This window comes from Micropterus salmoides, unplaced genomic scaffold, assembly GCF_014851395.1.
Source record: "Micropterus salmoides isolate LMB-PRFRI ecotype aquatic unplaced genomic scaffold, ASM1485139v1 Ms_hic_scaffold_18, whole genome shotgun sequence".
NCBI lineage: Eukaryota > Metazoa > Chordata > Actinopteri > Centrarchiformes > Centrarchidae > Micropterus > Micropterus salmoides.
The window spans coordinates 1,448,607-1,465,384 of NW_024040928.1; the positions used below are offsets into that span (position 1 = coordinate 1,448,607).

A 16,778-nucleotide genomic window follows, 5' to 3' on the forward strand; every position below is an offset into this window, starting at 1 on the left:
TAGCATTAACACAACAGACAGTTACTGCTGATGTACTGACTTCAAAACAGCGTTCACAACCAGCCTGTAGTACTGTTCATTAGTCTGTAAATTTTAACTGCTAGCCCTGTCTCTGGCTTTAGTGAAATGTAGCCAAGCCAAGCCAAGCCTTTGACCACTTTGCGTGTTCAACCATCCCAGCAAACAACCAACTGATCGAATAAGAAATGAAGCGAACAAGGGCGTGAGGTAGGCCTGTACGATGTGAGGAAAATCTGCCATAACATTGTTATATATTGAGATATCACTTGCCATGATTAAAAAAATATTATATAAAAAATATTGGCTGCCTAGTTGTTTTTAAATAAGTTACAGGGTTAATATTGAATATTCTAAATATATCTAACTCTTGTTTATAGAGCAGCAAAATTAATGTTAACAACAGCAAAGTCTGGACTTTAACCAACTTCCATTTCAACTGAAATGCTTGCATACAGCATGTCATGGATCTTGAGGATTTAGATGAAGTGCAAACAGGAGAGAGCCCAAACGCAAGACACTGGAGAGTTGACTGAAGGAGCACTGGCTTACATGCAGTTTGGCTGTAAAACCTCCAAAGAGATGATCAGGCAACACAGAGACAGGCAGAACACTCCAAACACGACAGAGCATAAACATGCTACAATGACCGGACAGGGACTGAACAGAAAAACCAAACATGTACACCAGGGACTAACGAGCAGGGCAGGAGCAACACAGGTGACAGGGATCAAGGATAACGAGGCAGGCAGCCAGAGAGACAGCAGGGAAAACAGAGAGACTGGCAGGCAGAGGGATAACTGGGGGAACAGATCTAACACTTGACAGGCAGACAGAAACTGAGCATGGGGGTCACGTGATTCTGTCACACTGAGCAGTCGACCGTTGCTGGGCTCCGGCTGCTACCGAGCTATACCTGACTATTTACTTAATTTTAAAGGAAAGTTACAACCTTAAAAGTTTGCTAAACAATATCCAGACAACATGCCTAACACTAAAGCCTCTAAACCTGCAAGATGAGGATCCTCGCCGTGGCCAAGGAGAAAGGACCTCTGACACATGAGGGACAGACCGTATTCATCCGACAGGATCTGGCAAGCGGAGTCAAGGAAATGAGACGTGCGTTTAACGGCCAACAAAGTTACTCTTTTCACTCACCGAAGGATGCACTCGCCTTCTTGGACGGACTGAGGTGATGTGACATTTTAATAACACGCGATGCCTCACTGTTTGCAGACACTGCAACCCCTCTGATAACTTGTGCAAAGGTATGTATAATGCTAGTTAGACTCTCTGTGTGGAACAGCTAATTCTTATTTAATTTTTTTAATTACCTTTCTTTTTCTTCTCATGCCGCTTTAGTACGCTATAACAAAGGCTAATAATTGATCATGTTGAGCAGGTTGTTAAAATATCTATGTTTAGTTCAGATGTGATCATTTCTGCTTGTGGCGAGCGGGGGGAATGGAGAGGTTTTTTTTGTTTCCCCTTTCTTTTTCACTCTCTCTCTTTCAGTGATGTTTTTGCTCGGTTCCACGTGCCTCACTGGTTTTTCAACGGGCCACACTGCTGGCCTACATTGGGGTATGGGGAGGTGGGGAGGTCGCGTATGAAGGGTTTTTTGGGGTTACTGCTTTTGGGCATTTGTTGGGTCTTTATCGTTTGGGGTTGAATACTTTGTTCGTGATGTTCTGTCATTTTCGTGTCTTTATGCCATCATATCTCTGAAACCTTCCATACTATATCTCACAGAGCTGTCTATTTATCCATCTGTCTGTGGTAGAAACGTTGAGTCCCTCTGCTGTGCCATAAAACTTCCCACTAGTTCACACAAAAGTGTATTTTATTTTATTTTACTTTTTATTATTTTACTTAGACTTAAAATAGTCTCCCTTAATGTTAAGGGATGTCCAGAGGGGTTTTAGATAGGGTGGGGGAGTGCTCAATTGGCATATGCTCACTCTCTGACCACTCTCATGTAGGCTTGAGCATCCGCCCTCCTTACACTGATCCCTCCTCTCGCCGCTGGAGGATCCCCTCTCTGTTGAGTAGCCCACCATTTATTGACTATATTACCAAACCGTGGAATGTTTTTATTGCTGCAAATAAGACCCCAGACATCAGCCCTTCTCTGCTGTGGAAAACAGCTAAAGCTTATCTCAGGGGGAGTATTATTTCGTACACCACAGCTTAGATAAGGGCTGCAATGAAAGAACAACTCAGCTTAGAGAGTGCAATACAACAGCTGGAAGTAGAACTTAGGGCCTGTGTCCCCCAAAGCGTTTTTTGCCAGCTGAATATGTCACCTGCTCTTCTGAAAACGCCTAGCTGGGAGCGCTCCCATCCCTGTCGGGGGAACAGAAGGTAAAAATAAATGTACCAGTGACTGAGGAGGAGGTCCGTGCGGCTATAGCCTCCCTCAGGGGTGGAAAAGCACCAGGACCTGATGGGTTCTGCCCAGAATTTTACAAGATACTGAGTCACCCGGTAGCCGGGCTGCTTACTGATGGTCAGTCACCTCCCCGCAATACTTAATCTAGCCAACATCACACTAATCCTTAAGAAACCACCTGATATCTGTGGCTCATATAGATCCATTAGCCTTATTGGTGTGGATAGTAAATTGTTATCAAAACTGCTAGCAACAAGACTGGAAAAGTTCCTGCCATCTTTCATAAATCCAGACCAGACTGGATTAATACAGAACAGGCTCTCCCTCACAAATGTGAGGAGACTGTTGAACACAATGCAGTACTCAAGTCAGACAAATTATAAAGGACTTGCTGTATCTTTAGACACCGAAAAGGCGTTTGATACGGTAGAGTAGGAATATTTATTTGATGCACTGGAGAGGTTTGGGCTGGGAGGGGAATTTCTCAAAAGGATTAGGATACTCTACAACTCTCCACAGACCTGTGTTGTAACTAATGGCATACAGTCATCGCCTTCCTTGCTGCGTAGGGGGACGAGACAGGACTGTCCCCTGTCTCCGCTGCTCTTTGCGCTGGCGCTTGAGCCCCTGGCCGAGGCAATTAGGCAACACAAAGATGTGAATTGGATTACGATCGGAAGAACAGTTCATAAGATAGCACTTTATGCCGATGACATCCTGTTGTTTCAGACAAAACCTGACATATCAATACCAACTATCCTCACTATTATTCAAGAGTTTGGCTCCTTTACAGGCTACAAGATCAACTATGGCAAGTCGGAGGCCATGCCATTGGGTGGCCCGTCTTCATCTACCAATTGTCCCTTTAAACTGTCTCCCACAGGTTTCACCTACCTTGGGATAAAAGTTTCAACAAACGTGATTTAGCTATGGAAGCTCAACTTCTCTCCAATAGCAACTAAAATAAAGAAGGACTTAGATAGATGGCACAATCTCCCTCTATCTCTTATGGGGCGCGTCAGCTTAATCAAAATTAATGTATTCCCCAGGTTATTATATCTTTTACAAATGATGCCCTTGTGGATCTCCAAGAAGTTTGCTCTTGATATAGAAAGAGTGTTCTCTAGATTCATATGGCACTGCAAAAGACCCAGACTGAAAATGAAAATACTGCAGCTAGGTACAGGAAATCTGTAAATACCTAGGGAGAGGAAGCGATGCCTTGTTCTTAACCATTATAACGAAGAACCTGGATTTCCCCCTGTGTCTTCATCCCAACATTTTTGACATGTGGCATGGCAATGGGGCACTTGTGATTGGAGATTTGTACCACGACAGGATATTAATGACTTTCAAACAACTGCAGTCCAAATTTTGGATACCCAACGAAACACCATTATGGTTTTCTCCAGGTCAGGCTCTTCATTGGATCGAAGTCATGTACAGTGATGTACTGCTTTATCTCTTCCTTCTATCCACTGCTATACTCTCTTAGTCCAGGTGGTATTATAAGCATTGCACAGAAGTATATTGAGGATGACTGGCAGAAGGCCATTGTATTTAAGTATTTAAATCCACCTTTACATGTAATAGACTGAAAGAGACACAGTATAAAATACGACACCGTCTACACATAACTCCTTACATACTAAATGAGATGGACCGTCAGCTTTCACCTTTGTGTAAAAGGTGTCATAGAGATGTTGTAACATATTATCATTACTTCTGGCAATGTAAACTGATAAAAAGATTATGGAGTATGATCTCACAGGAACTAAGTGGCATATTCCATGCAAAAATTAAGAGGGACCTAGGCCTTTTCATTCTCGGCCTCCTCTCAAGGGAGGTGACTATAACCCATTTACAGTTCAAATTATGCGATAAATTACTATTATTGGCTAGAAAATGTATTTTAATTAATTGGATCAACAATAAACCACCTAGTGTCACATTATGGTATAGGCAAATATTCAGGACCCTCCCCCATGAAAGACTCTGCAGCTGCGAAAGGTAATGAGGGTCTTTCAGAGACATGTGGGCTCCTCTGCTTAACTACCTACCTGAGGATTTGACTTGGCTAGTGATGAGGGGACATTTTCCTGCTAAGAATAGATGGATGGCAATTCCGTGTATGTGTATTTATATGTGTGTATGTATACATTTGTGTGTGTGTGTGTGTGTGTGTGTGTGTGTGTATATATATATATATATATATATATATATATATATATTTTCTCTTCATTTATTGTCTTTTTTTTATCTATCTCTGTTGCTGACATAATGGCAAACACCAGATAACAGAATAAGACAAGGACTTAGGTCGGCACAGATCCAAACAGGAAGAGAACTGAAACAAGCAGACAACTGAACCCAAGGCACAGGCAACTGACATAAGAAAAGAAACGTACAGGAACACAGAACAGACTAAAAACTAATCATACAGATAGACTACAAACATAACGGGGGGAAACAGACTGAACTGGGATGTGAATGAATTTGGTTTCATATGTGTATGTGAGAGGAAAAGTACATGTATATGCATGGTAATTCTGAATAATGTCCCTATGGGCACCTCATAGTACTGAGTGATGTTTACAAAGAAAACCAAAGATTACAGATAGTTGGCGCTATAATCTTTGATTAGACTGACAGGACAGCTGAAAGGCATTGCTGTGAAATTACTGACCGCTTGTCATAAACTTGCTTAAATGTGAGCACAGAGAGGAGCAGGCAGTGTCCCAGAGCTTCTACACTGGTCTTCCTCAGGTCGAGCAGCAGTGAAATATAGAGTTGGAAGCAACTCTTTCCTCTGATGAACTTCAATTCAATTTTATTTATATAGCCCCAAATCTCAACAACAGTTATCTCACAGCGCTTTTCATAAAAGAGCAGGTCTAGACCGTACTCTGTGATGATATTTACAGAAGCCCAACAGTTCCCACCAAGAGCAAGCACTAGGCGACAGAGGCAAAGAAAGACTTCCTTTTAAGAGGCAGAAACCTCGAGCAGAACCATGGCTCAGGGTGGGCAGCGGTGAACTCTATTCTGCTCTGCAGATCATGCAGAGTGGGAAAGCTCCCGGAATAAATGGTCTACCTGTTGACTTTACTAAGTCTTTCTGGTCAGTGGTGGGTGTGGATCTGCTCGCAGTATTGAGTGACAGTCTCACCAGAGGGCGTCTGCCACTGAGCTGCAGAAGGGCGGTCTTTACCCTGCTGCCTAAGAAAGGTGACCTGCAGTTTATCAAAAACTGGAGACCGGTTTCACCGCTCTGCTCAGATTATAAGCTCCTCTCTAAGGTGTTGGCAACAGTTATTAACCCCTTGACGGAATTTGCATCACCTCTTCCTTTCAGACTGCAGCCAAGATAGCGCATGTATTATCCCAATGCCTGTTTGTGCATATTCGATACGTACCTAGGAACCCTTTGCAAGACCTGGTTTCTCGTTTATGCCTGTTGTCGCTAATTTGCATCATACCTACATCATACCTGAATTTATATCTTTTCTATGTTCTATAGACAAATTAACAATCTTCACTTAATTTAACATCAGCCTGAAAGCAAATGAAAACACAAATATATTTTTTCATTGTAAAAAAAATTCAGGCGTCAAGGGGTTAAGTTCTGTGTGTAGGCTAGCATTAATCAGAGCATTCGGTTAAAATCAGCAGGTGAGGCGAGTAGAAACAGCTCTCTCTCTCTCACTCAATTTCAATATAATTCAATTTAAATTTGCTTTATTGGCATGAATGTTAATAGAACAGTGTTGCCAAAGCTTTAAGGAAAATACAAAAAAACAATTCAATTAGTTAGATAAATAAATAAAATAGTAAACACATGTGTGTGTTTAAATAAAAATAGATAAATCATTCTGTAAAATAAAACAGTAAATGTGTGTGTGTGTGTGTGTGTGTGTGTGTGTGCGTGTGCATGTTTAAATAAAGATAGATAAATTAAAATAAAATTATAATAAAACCATCAAATAAATAAAATAAAGAAGTAAAACAGTAAACATGTGTGTGTGTTTAATTAAAAATCTTTCTTTCTCTCTCTCACACACTGCTAAATTAGGTGGAAAAGCGCTGTCAGTTATACTGAAAAGCAAGCAGGCAAAGACAACCAACTATGAATTGGTGTCCGCTCCCTTTCAGCACTCTGGACAGCGCCGTTCCTTCACACAATTCATAAGGACTTCACAATTTCACAGCACGGAGTATCTTGTTAAACTCTAACCAGACCCAGAAGAACCTCTTTAGAGGAGGACGTACAGAGGACGCTGTGGCATGCCTGCTGCACTTCCTCCTCTAGCACCTGGATTCCCCAGGCACCTTTGTCAGGATCCTTTGTGGACAATATAACCAGTCCACTCTGCCTCTCTGTCCTACTTTAACCAGTCCACTTGGCCTCTCTGTACCGCTACAAGTCCACCCGACCTCTCTGGTCCACTGGAACCAGTCCACACAGCCTCTGTCCCACTATAACCAGTCCTGCCAGCCTCTCTGTCCCACTATAACCAGTCCTGCCAGCCTCTCTGTCCCACTATAACCAGTCCTGCCAGCCTCTCTGTCCCACTATAACCATTCCATTTATTTTACCCGCCTACAAAAAGTCCCTGGGGGTAGTACTTTCCCAAAGTAACTGAACTTTTGGGGGGCCTTGTAGTGCATTTCTTAATGGTAGAGTAGAGGCTACTTGCTTTAAGTCGAGCATTTCGGGTGTTTGAATCTACTTTGCAACTCCTGCTCATCTCTTTTCCACCACTGACTCTATGACATTTGCAGCATCTGATGGAGTTAAGCTAAATACTGGGTCCGAAGTTATTGTTTTAAGTTTTAATCATTCAAGGTTTCATCATTAAGGAGGTTCCTCTCAGGCTGATCACATCAGGTAATAAAGCATGTTAAATCATGTTCTTTTGATGATCGGACGTACACAGGGTGTGAGTGCTGCGAGCTGAACTGCTGCTGCCAACATTAGCTCAGTTCAGATGCTAAGTGGTTGGTTTTTAGTGTAGGTTTTTTTTTTTATCAGCCTTTACCGTTTTGGAGGTTTCTACCAGGAACCTGTCATGAACCCTGCATCTCTCACCTGAATTTGGGACTGAGTGAGTGTGTTTTGATTTGTTTTTTTTCCTTTGGGTGAGTGAAGCATGCTTGGTGTGTTTTTGTTCTGTTTTTTCTTCTCTCAGTTTTTTGAATCCTGAGCGTGTCTGGGTTCCTGAGTTGGCACTTGCTGCACCTGCTGGTAATCACAGACCTGTTCCCGATCAGCCATTCCTACCTCTTAAGGAGAGACCAGACTTCCATTCCCTGCCAGATTGTTAAGTCGTGTACTGTAGGTCTTACCTTAGCATCTAGCCTGTTAATCTAGCAACCGGTTTGCTTTTACTAATTTCTCTCTGCCTGTCTCCAGATCACCGGCTCTACCTGCTCTGCCTGCCTGCTAGTTCCAAGTCCCTCAAAGCCGAGATCCAAACTTTCCAGCCACACGCCAGCCAGCCACCCATCACGCTCCACTGCTTGGAAAGAGACTCCCTGCCACCTCACCCTGCCTAGTTTGCTCACCCTGCCTCAGTCAATAAACTGTTTAACTGCTGCTTTGTTTCCGTGTCTACATCTGGGTTCTAGCATAACTCCTGACAGAACCGAATTACCACCAAGGTCATCTCTTCTCCAAAACAAACGGACCCGGCCATTAAATAATTAAAGACATTCTAAAAAATTTGTGTGGTGTCAGCTCTTGTCGCCTGGAAATATTTTTAATTTAAGTTTTGATAGCTTTATCCAATTTGTTATTAAATTTGTTATGAACTTGAATCAAGTGTGCCGTCATTATACACACAAAAACACACAAAAAAGCTATTTTTAGTAGTCAAGCATATTGTTCATCATTATATTCCATTCAAATTTGATGTTCATATATTACTTTTGCTCATGGATAGTGACTTTACTAAATAAAGATGTCTGTCTGTCGCTTTGTATGGCGTACGTCAGAGACTTTAAAAGGTGAGAGGGGTTTTAACAAGGAGGGAGAATGTGAGATATCTCTGGCTCTGCTGCATTGATTTAGATTTTTTTCTTTAAACTGCCCATCATAAGTCGGACAATGTTGTAGAAATCTTCTCTTTAAAGTAAAAATACAGTTAGGAATTTCTGTCACCAATATGTGAATGTTAGCATGTTTGAATGCCAAAAGGAAATGTTCTGGTGTAAACTGCACAACAAAATAATCTGTCCCAGTTCTGTGCCAGCAGAAAGCAGTGAGCATGCTGACATTGATCATGACTAGATCTGAAATAAAAACTACTGCCAGCACAAACTGAGATCAAACTGGTAACAGAGTCAACCTGATTGATATGAATTTCGCTCTCTAACTCACTATTGTAATAATACATTTATCCTGTTGCAGACAGATATGGTACATTGTATTCTCAGGCAGCAGCACAATCAGGAACCCTCTGATCCACATGAATATCCCATGTACTGAGAATTAATGTATAATGTCTCCTAACAGAAATGTAGGCATCGCAAGGGTAGACAACAAGCCTTATTACCACAATGACACACATGTTTGTGATTCTAACACCTTTCAAAGGTCAAGCCAATAACACCAAACTACAGCTAAGAGGCTTTCACCTGTACGCAGTGAAATCAAATTACTATTAATGAGATGAATATGCTTGTTTATGATGCTCAGATGAGTGTAAATCCTCTGTATTTGTTTATCCGGCTGACTTTTCACATTAACGCTTGTCAGTAGAGGGTGATTAACTCTCTTTCCTCCATATTTTGAATGCCTTCCAAATTATTAATCACACGGGTGTCCTTGAGTTGCTACTTGTCAACCAAATAAATCTTAGCTGTGCTGCTCCTCCGCTGTCAGGTGTAAAGCACCATGCAAAACAGAAAAATATACATACATACATACATAGAATTTGAATATTTATACTGAATGACCGTAAAATCAGCTTATCCAAATTAACACTGTCAGAGTTGATTTTAACACCTTTAAAATGTCTGTATGGGTCCACACCACAGAGTTTCAATTTTTGTGTTGGTACCATAACACTAATTTAGTGTAATTTTTTACTCTTTTGGAGTTAAACTTTAACACTTCTTGTCCACAGGGCTTAAAGTTCTCTGGCGCTGTGCTGGAAATGGCGTTTTAAATTTGACAATATATAAATATGTCTGTGGAAAATATTCTTGCGTATTTTTAGTGTCGTGGGATATATGTGTGCAACGTAACGGCAGTCGATGTGTATTTATTGATATAATAATGCTTTTTGGACTAAATATTTTACTGGGTTGGATTGTCTGGACTTTTGCCAACGTAACAAGGGCATTATTGTCAGAATGTAATCCACCGGTGGAGTATGGCTTCACAGATGGTGTAAATTTTGATAATAGGCAATGCTTGAAATGGGCGTCGTGGGACTTTTCTTGTGAACCAGTGGGCTCTATGTGTCTGCTAATCTCTGTCGGGTGAGACAGGATAGGTAGAAGCTCGGGTGCCTTTCATGCAGCCCTGTGCAGAAAGTTGCTGTCACAGTAACCTTTCGTGAACTGACCAATCACAGCCTGGATGGGGTGGGACATTAAAAACGTTTGATGCACTACAGCAAATGTTTAAAATGTTGAACTTGTTGTTCTGCATGAATGATTATTGACATGTTAGTACTTAGCATTGACTAATTAGAGGCTAAGCACCATGATCAAATTATCTTTGATCAGGACATGTCGTTTAAGTCCCACATTAAGCAAATTTCAAGGACCGCCTTTTTTCACCTACGTAATATTGCGAAAATCAGGAACATCCTGTCTAAAAATGATGCAGAAAAACTAGTCCATGCATTTGTTACTTCTAGGCTGGATTACTGCAATTCCTTATTATCAGGCTGCTCGAAAAAGTCCATTAAGACTCTTCAGCTGATCCAGAATGCTGCAGCACGTGTTCTGACAGGAACCAGGAAAAGAGATCACATTTCTCCTGTTTTAGCTTCTTTGCATTGGCTTCCAGTAAAATCCAGAATAGAATTTAAAATCATTCTTCTTACCTACAAAGCTCTTAATGGTCAGGAACCATCTTATCTTAAAGAGCTCATAGTACCTTACTACCCCACCAGAGCACTGCGCTCCCAGAATGCAGGGTTACTTGTGGTTCCTAGAGTCTCCAAAAGTAGACTAGGAGCCAGAGCGTTCAGCTATCAAGCTCCTCTCCTGTGGAACCAGGTTCCAGTTTGGGTTCAGGAGGCAGACACCATCTCCACATTTAAGAGTAGGCTTAAGACTTTCCTCTTTGATAAAGCTTATAGTTAGGGCTGGCTCAGGTAGTCCTGAACCATCCCTTAGTTATGCTGCTATAGGCCTAGACTGCCGGGGGATTTCCCATGATGCACTGAGCTCCTCTCTCCTCTACTTTCTCTCCCTCTGTATGCAACCTTATCCCATTATTGCATGTTACTAACACAACTTCTCCCCTTTCTGGTAGTCTTGTGCTTTCTCGTCCCTCTCCTCTCTCCTCCTATCACTTCCTGCAGGTTTTCTGGCTCTGGAGCTGTGGAGTCTGGATCTGTGGCTGCGGGTCGCCTGCTGCTCCCGTGTTCCTGCTCGACACCCTCTACTGCAACGACTATTGTTGCTAGTCTTATTGTTATTATAATCATTAACATTACGATGGTTTCCATTAACACTATTATAAATATCTGTACCATTTTTCATTTAGTTTATAGCAACATTACCTTCGCTGTCTGTACCTCTGTGTGTATATTGTGTAGGCTGCCTCCCTCCCCTCTCTCTCTCCTTACATCCCTCTCTCTCTCTCTCTCTCTCTCTCTTTCTCTCTCTCTCTCTCTTTCACTCTCTTTCTCTCTCTCTTTCTCTCTCTCTCTCTCTCTCACCCCAACCGGTCGAGGCAGATGGCCGCCCACCCTGAGCCATGGTTCTGCTCGAGGTTTCTGCCTCTTAAAAGGAAGTTTTTCCTTGCCTCTGTCGCCTAGTGCTTGCTCTTGGTGGGAACTGTTGGGCTTCTGTAAATATCATCACAGAGTACGGTCTAGACCTGCTCTTTTATGAAAAGCGCTGTGAGATAACTGTTGTTGTGATTTGGCGCTATATAAATAAAATTGAATTGAATTGAATTGAATGTAGATCTTTTTTCTTACACAAGAATTTAATAAATGTAAACCCACAGAAATCAAACTGCTGTCCAACTGGAATTAATATTACACTAGTGGTAAGCTTTATAGTATACTTTTATCTTAAATTATAATGAAACAATGTAGCCATAGTACCAGCCGAAACACACTCCCCATGTGAATGGGGAGTACCAGCAGGACTGGGCAATAAAACAATAATGATAATTACCGTGATATAACTTTGCTCAGTAACAAAATAACTAATGTTTGATTTAATTAATTTGAATCACGAACAAATCAGCACTTATTTTCGCTATTAAGATATTTATTTTGTTGAGGAAAAAGGATTGAAAAGAAGATTTTACTTAATCATAATTGTTTTGAATGTTTTACCTCAGATTTTGTTAGGGTTAGGGTCCACATTGAACATTTTATCAAAACAGTGTACAATTATCTTCTCGTCTTGTTCTTGTGAACTCAGTATCGTCTTTCCTAATGTTTCCTGAGCTAAGTGTACGTCACAGCCCTAATCTGAGCCCCTATGTCCCCATCATTTTTCAACACAAAGTTACGCTCTTGCCCCCTAACCTCTATATTTGTCATAAACTCTAAACAGGCACAGAAAAATTTCTTGCTTTAAGCCCTGTGTCCACATATGTAAACTCTTTCTGAACTAGGCTGTTAGAACCTCTGAGTGGACAGAGGCCATAAACGAAAGGCCCCAAACTGGATCTCTGACCTCCCTTTTCTTTTGTTTAATAGTTAATTGCATTCACGAGGTCTCGCGAGCCTTCGGTGAATTATTTGGTTTTTTTTGTTCAAAGTTATTAGATTGTTTAATTAGCGCAACTTTTGATTAAGAAAAACGATCAAGTTTCTTTTAAAACCGTATCTCGGTTTGAATTAACTTCCACTACTCCCAACGACAAACGGAGTTTGGAGGTTAGTCAACGAGTCGAGGGTGGCTAGTAACAATGTGGCGACATGAGTTTAAATTATGGTGGCTCACCACTGCAAAACGACCAAGTGCCAGTAAAGCAATATCAATATAAAATATAACATTAACAGATACTGCTTCATTTACTCATCAAACTGTGATAAAGTTTAGACCCAGGTCAAAACCACAGTCCCTAGTTTCCCAGCAGTCAGTGGAGTGCTTTCATTAAGACTCTCCTGGCTTCAGCCAACGGGTGTGTGTGTAGGCATGCGCAGGGGGGGCGGGATGACATATGAGTTAAGAGTAATAAGTTCAGAGTTAATATTTATACAATTATACTTACAGGTTTGATTTAGTGACACTTTGTTTTTACACTGTTTTGACACCAACTACTTATCAACTGAGAGTCACATATAATGGATTTGACTTTATCACAGTCTAATTAACTTTGCTGTTACTCAAATTTCACTTAAACCAAAACTTATTTTTTAATTATTACACTTCTCAATTTGCTGTGCTGTTTTGGTACATTTCAGCTCTGCTTATGTTGATACTGTATGAAAAGAAAGAAAGGTAATACTCTGATCATCAGAATTTGTTAAGTGGATTACATTTAAAATGTATTTGCCTAATCATCCATCCATTATTTTCTGCTTATCTGGGGTTGGGTCGCAGTGGTAGCAGGTTAATTAGCGTATTCCAGACATCCTTTTCCCCAGCATAACTTTCCAGCTCCTCCTCCCAAGGTCACTACAACAACAGCCTGGTACATCGCCCACATTGCTGCTGCCGCTGCACCTGTCAGCCTGTCCATCTCTCGCCCCATTTTTCCATCACTCGTGAACAAGATCCAGAGATACTTCATTTAAGTCTTTCACTTGCAGCAGCAACTCACTCCCAACCCGGAAGGAGCAATCCACCAGAAGAGAACCATGGCCTCAGACTTGGCGGTGCTGACCCTCATCCCAACCACTTCACACTTGGCTTCAAATCACCCCAGTGTGTGCTGGAGTTCATGTTCTGATGAAACCAAAAGAACCACTTCATCTGGTGGAGTCCAACACCCACTGAAAATGTGTTTGACTTTGTGCCAAGAATACGGACACACTTTGGTTATACAAGGACCAGATGGCTCGTAGCAATGGCCACACAATAATAGATTGTTGTTCCATAATGGACACTTTATTTATGGCATTTGCAGTTAAAGGTAGGCTATAGTAAGCAATTGTAATCCAATACACTCTTTGTTAAATTCAGCGAATATTTCCTCAAACTTTGCAAGCTCTCGGATTTGTGTGTGCTCTGATTAAAAATCTGGTTTTCCTACATAGTCCTGGTTCTGTAAATAGAAAACAAAGACAGTGGTTTGGACCTTGACACACAACATTGATCCTGCCAAACTCCAGGCTGTGAAGAAGAAGAGATGGCTGAGAAAAAGCAAAAGATGAAAAGGTCACAATAGGCCCCAAACAGAAAGCGTTTTGCAAATTTTAAAATGCAGGTGCCTTCTCTGTAAAAATGATCAAGGTGGTTCAACTTAAAAAGTAAAGTTAAATTTTTGCCTTTAAGAAGCGTTGTTTAAACTCATGATGTTACATTATACACACACTATTTAATGATCATTTATTGTTTGAACTCAATACTGTGAGTTAAAACAATATATAATATAATATATATTACATTGTTCATAAAATTATACACCCTTTCAACTCACATTTTTAAGTTAAGATAACTAAATGTAAGACATTTCAAGTTAGTTTAACTTGGAAATGCAAGTTCACCTGCTGCCTTGAAAATGCAAGTTAACTCAACTTGATTGCCTTTGTTTCAACTCATTAATTCAAGTTCATTAAGTTAATATAACTACAGTGTTCTAGTTGTCGCAACGTTGTTTTTTTAGTTGAATGAACGTTTTATAATTTCAACTTCATACTTTAAGTTATTGTAACTCATAGTTTCAAGTTAAAACAACTTAACTAAATTAATAATACATTCCATTTCAAGTTAAGGGATTTAAATTCCACATTTGTTTCAGTTTACATGTATAAAGAGCCTTGCAGACAGACAACAGCACTGCTGCACTATTATCTTCAACAGCGTGCAACCCAGCAGGGCAGTTTGTTGGTGCATCGAGCAACTAGCCACTGAAGCTCCTGTGTACACCGCAGTCAAAGTTCAAAGTAGCAGCACATATCACCTCTTTTCTAAAAGGGCCTTAAGGCCGTTTTCAGGAACCCTTTCCACTGGTGGCACTAGTCTTGTTTACCACAGAAGTGTCTATATTTTGTTGAATATAGGACTTATCTGCAGTGTATAATTTGTAGGGATGAGCAAGTACACCACTATCTGTATCTGTACATGTTCAGCAAATTAAATTTTCTATATGCCAAATGAGTAAATGTAAATGCAAATGTATATCCGTACTCAGAATAGGCAGGGTTTAATCTGGAAGTGGGCGTAGCTAACTGGAAGTTATTTAAGCCTGAAATTGGTATCAGAACTTAGAAAACTATTTACACAACAGCCTCCGAACTGACCTTCAGAGCAATGTTTTTGATCACAAAAGTAATTGATTTTTTTTTTTAAGATTCCTATATTTATAGTTTATAACAAAACAGATATTGACACATTTTACTCTGATGATACACCTAAAAAGGATCTGTACCGGATACTTGTTTCAACCGAGTACTCGCTAAATCCTAATAATTAGTTGATTATGTATATGTTTCTCTCAAACTCAAAAGACGCAACACTCTCACCTTTTTTTTCAACTGATAACTTACATATACAAGTTCAATCAAAACGACGAAAGTCAACACAATGAATTAATGCAAGTTTAACTTTCTAAAACTCGTACAGTTGAGTTCAATATCCAAAACTTGTCACTTGTTGATATAACTGAGTTGACATGACTATATTGTTTTTTTCAGTGTTTTTGGTTGAATTTAGAAAAGAGCAGTGCAAAGCATTTTTTGTGTTGCTAGGCAACCACCAAATCAGCTGTCCTCACAGTCTAATCAAAGATTATAGCGCCAGTGCTCTGTAGCCTAATCTTTGGTTTGCTGCTAAGTAATAATTGTCATATTAGCAGAAACTTGATCAAAACTCACAAGTCTGTTTCTTTTGTTGCTAAAAACATCTGCTTTAAAAAAAGTAGACAAACGGGTGGCACTTGCTCTGGCATTTTTTCCATGTGGGTACATGAGACCTTCAGAAAGAGGAGACACCGCTGGAAGTACCAGCTGGTCCAGGAGCTTCTTCTTAAAGGGGACCTATTGAGCTTTTTCATATTTTCTGGCATTTCTATAATGTTAGAATGTCAGATGTTCATGTTAAACATGACCAAAGTTTCAAATTATGAGGTCAAAATAAGAACATGCAGCCCTATCCCTAAACACATTAGACGATGGCCAATCAGAAGACAGTGAGCTTTGGAGGGGCGGTCTCAACAGGAGCATCTACAGCTTGTGTAAGACAGAGGCTAAATGAAGTTCCAGTATAAGACAGAAAATTGTTTTTTTGAACTTTAAATTATGCAAAGCTGCCATAGAGGAGTCACAGAACTACAATACAGGGCTGGAAATGCAGTATAAAAGGTCTCCTTTAATGATGGATGGTTCAAGGCTTATTTTGGGATGAGTTGGGGACAGTTTGTTGCAGTCTCCAGACAATCCAAGCAACTGATGGCCCGTCTTCATTCATTGGATTGGACCATGGAAAAAAAGGCGAATGACGTCGGGTGCTTTTCTGAGTAGGATTTTTTTCAACTTTGTGCGCTCAGAGCACTCCTTCGAAAACGCACAGCAGGCACCTAAATGCAGGGCACCCAGAGTGCATAACGCTCAGTGCCAATAGAAAACAATTTTAAAAGGCATCTCTCACTGCAAAAAACACATTATGTCTGATTGGGGCCTAAACAGAGAAGAAAGTTATATGACCAGGCAAGGACAAAGGCATTTCGGCGCTGGAGAAACCTCAGAGATTTGAAATTTGGGGGGTGGTGCATCAGAGGGCGCACTGAAGGGAGAGGTGCATTTGTTTGGCTGTTGCTAACAGTACGTTTTTTGGCTGCTATGAAACGTTAGCTACATTTATAGGAAGTAATGTTAATTAGCCCCATGTCATTACTACCTACTTAACCTAAACTGTTGTACACCTCTGCCCTGTACACATACTGTAATCCTTATAGTTAAATTATATTTCAGTTTTCAGATTAGTCTGAAAAACTGGTTGGTTAAGAATCTTTTCTTAAGGGCAGAGGTGACCATGGAGGAGCTGAGGTTAGTAAAGCAAA

At 40.6% G+C, this 16,778-nt stretch overlaps 1 long non-coding RNA gene across 1 annotated transcript; it reads left to right on the forward strand.

Moving 5' to 3' along the window:
• Positions 1-826: 826 nt before the first annotated feature.
• Positions 827-8,006, forward strand: LOC119908674. Its single transcript, XR_005445321.1, has 2 exons — positions 827-1,286; positions 7,824-8,006. It is a non-coding gene; the product is annotated as an uncharacterized LOC119908674 (long non-coding RNA).
• The last annotated feature ends 8,772 nt before the right edge of the window (positions 8,007-16,778 follow it).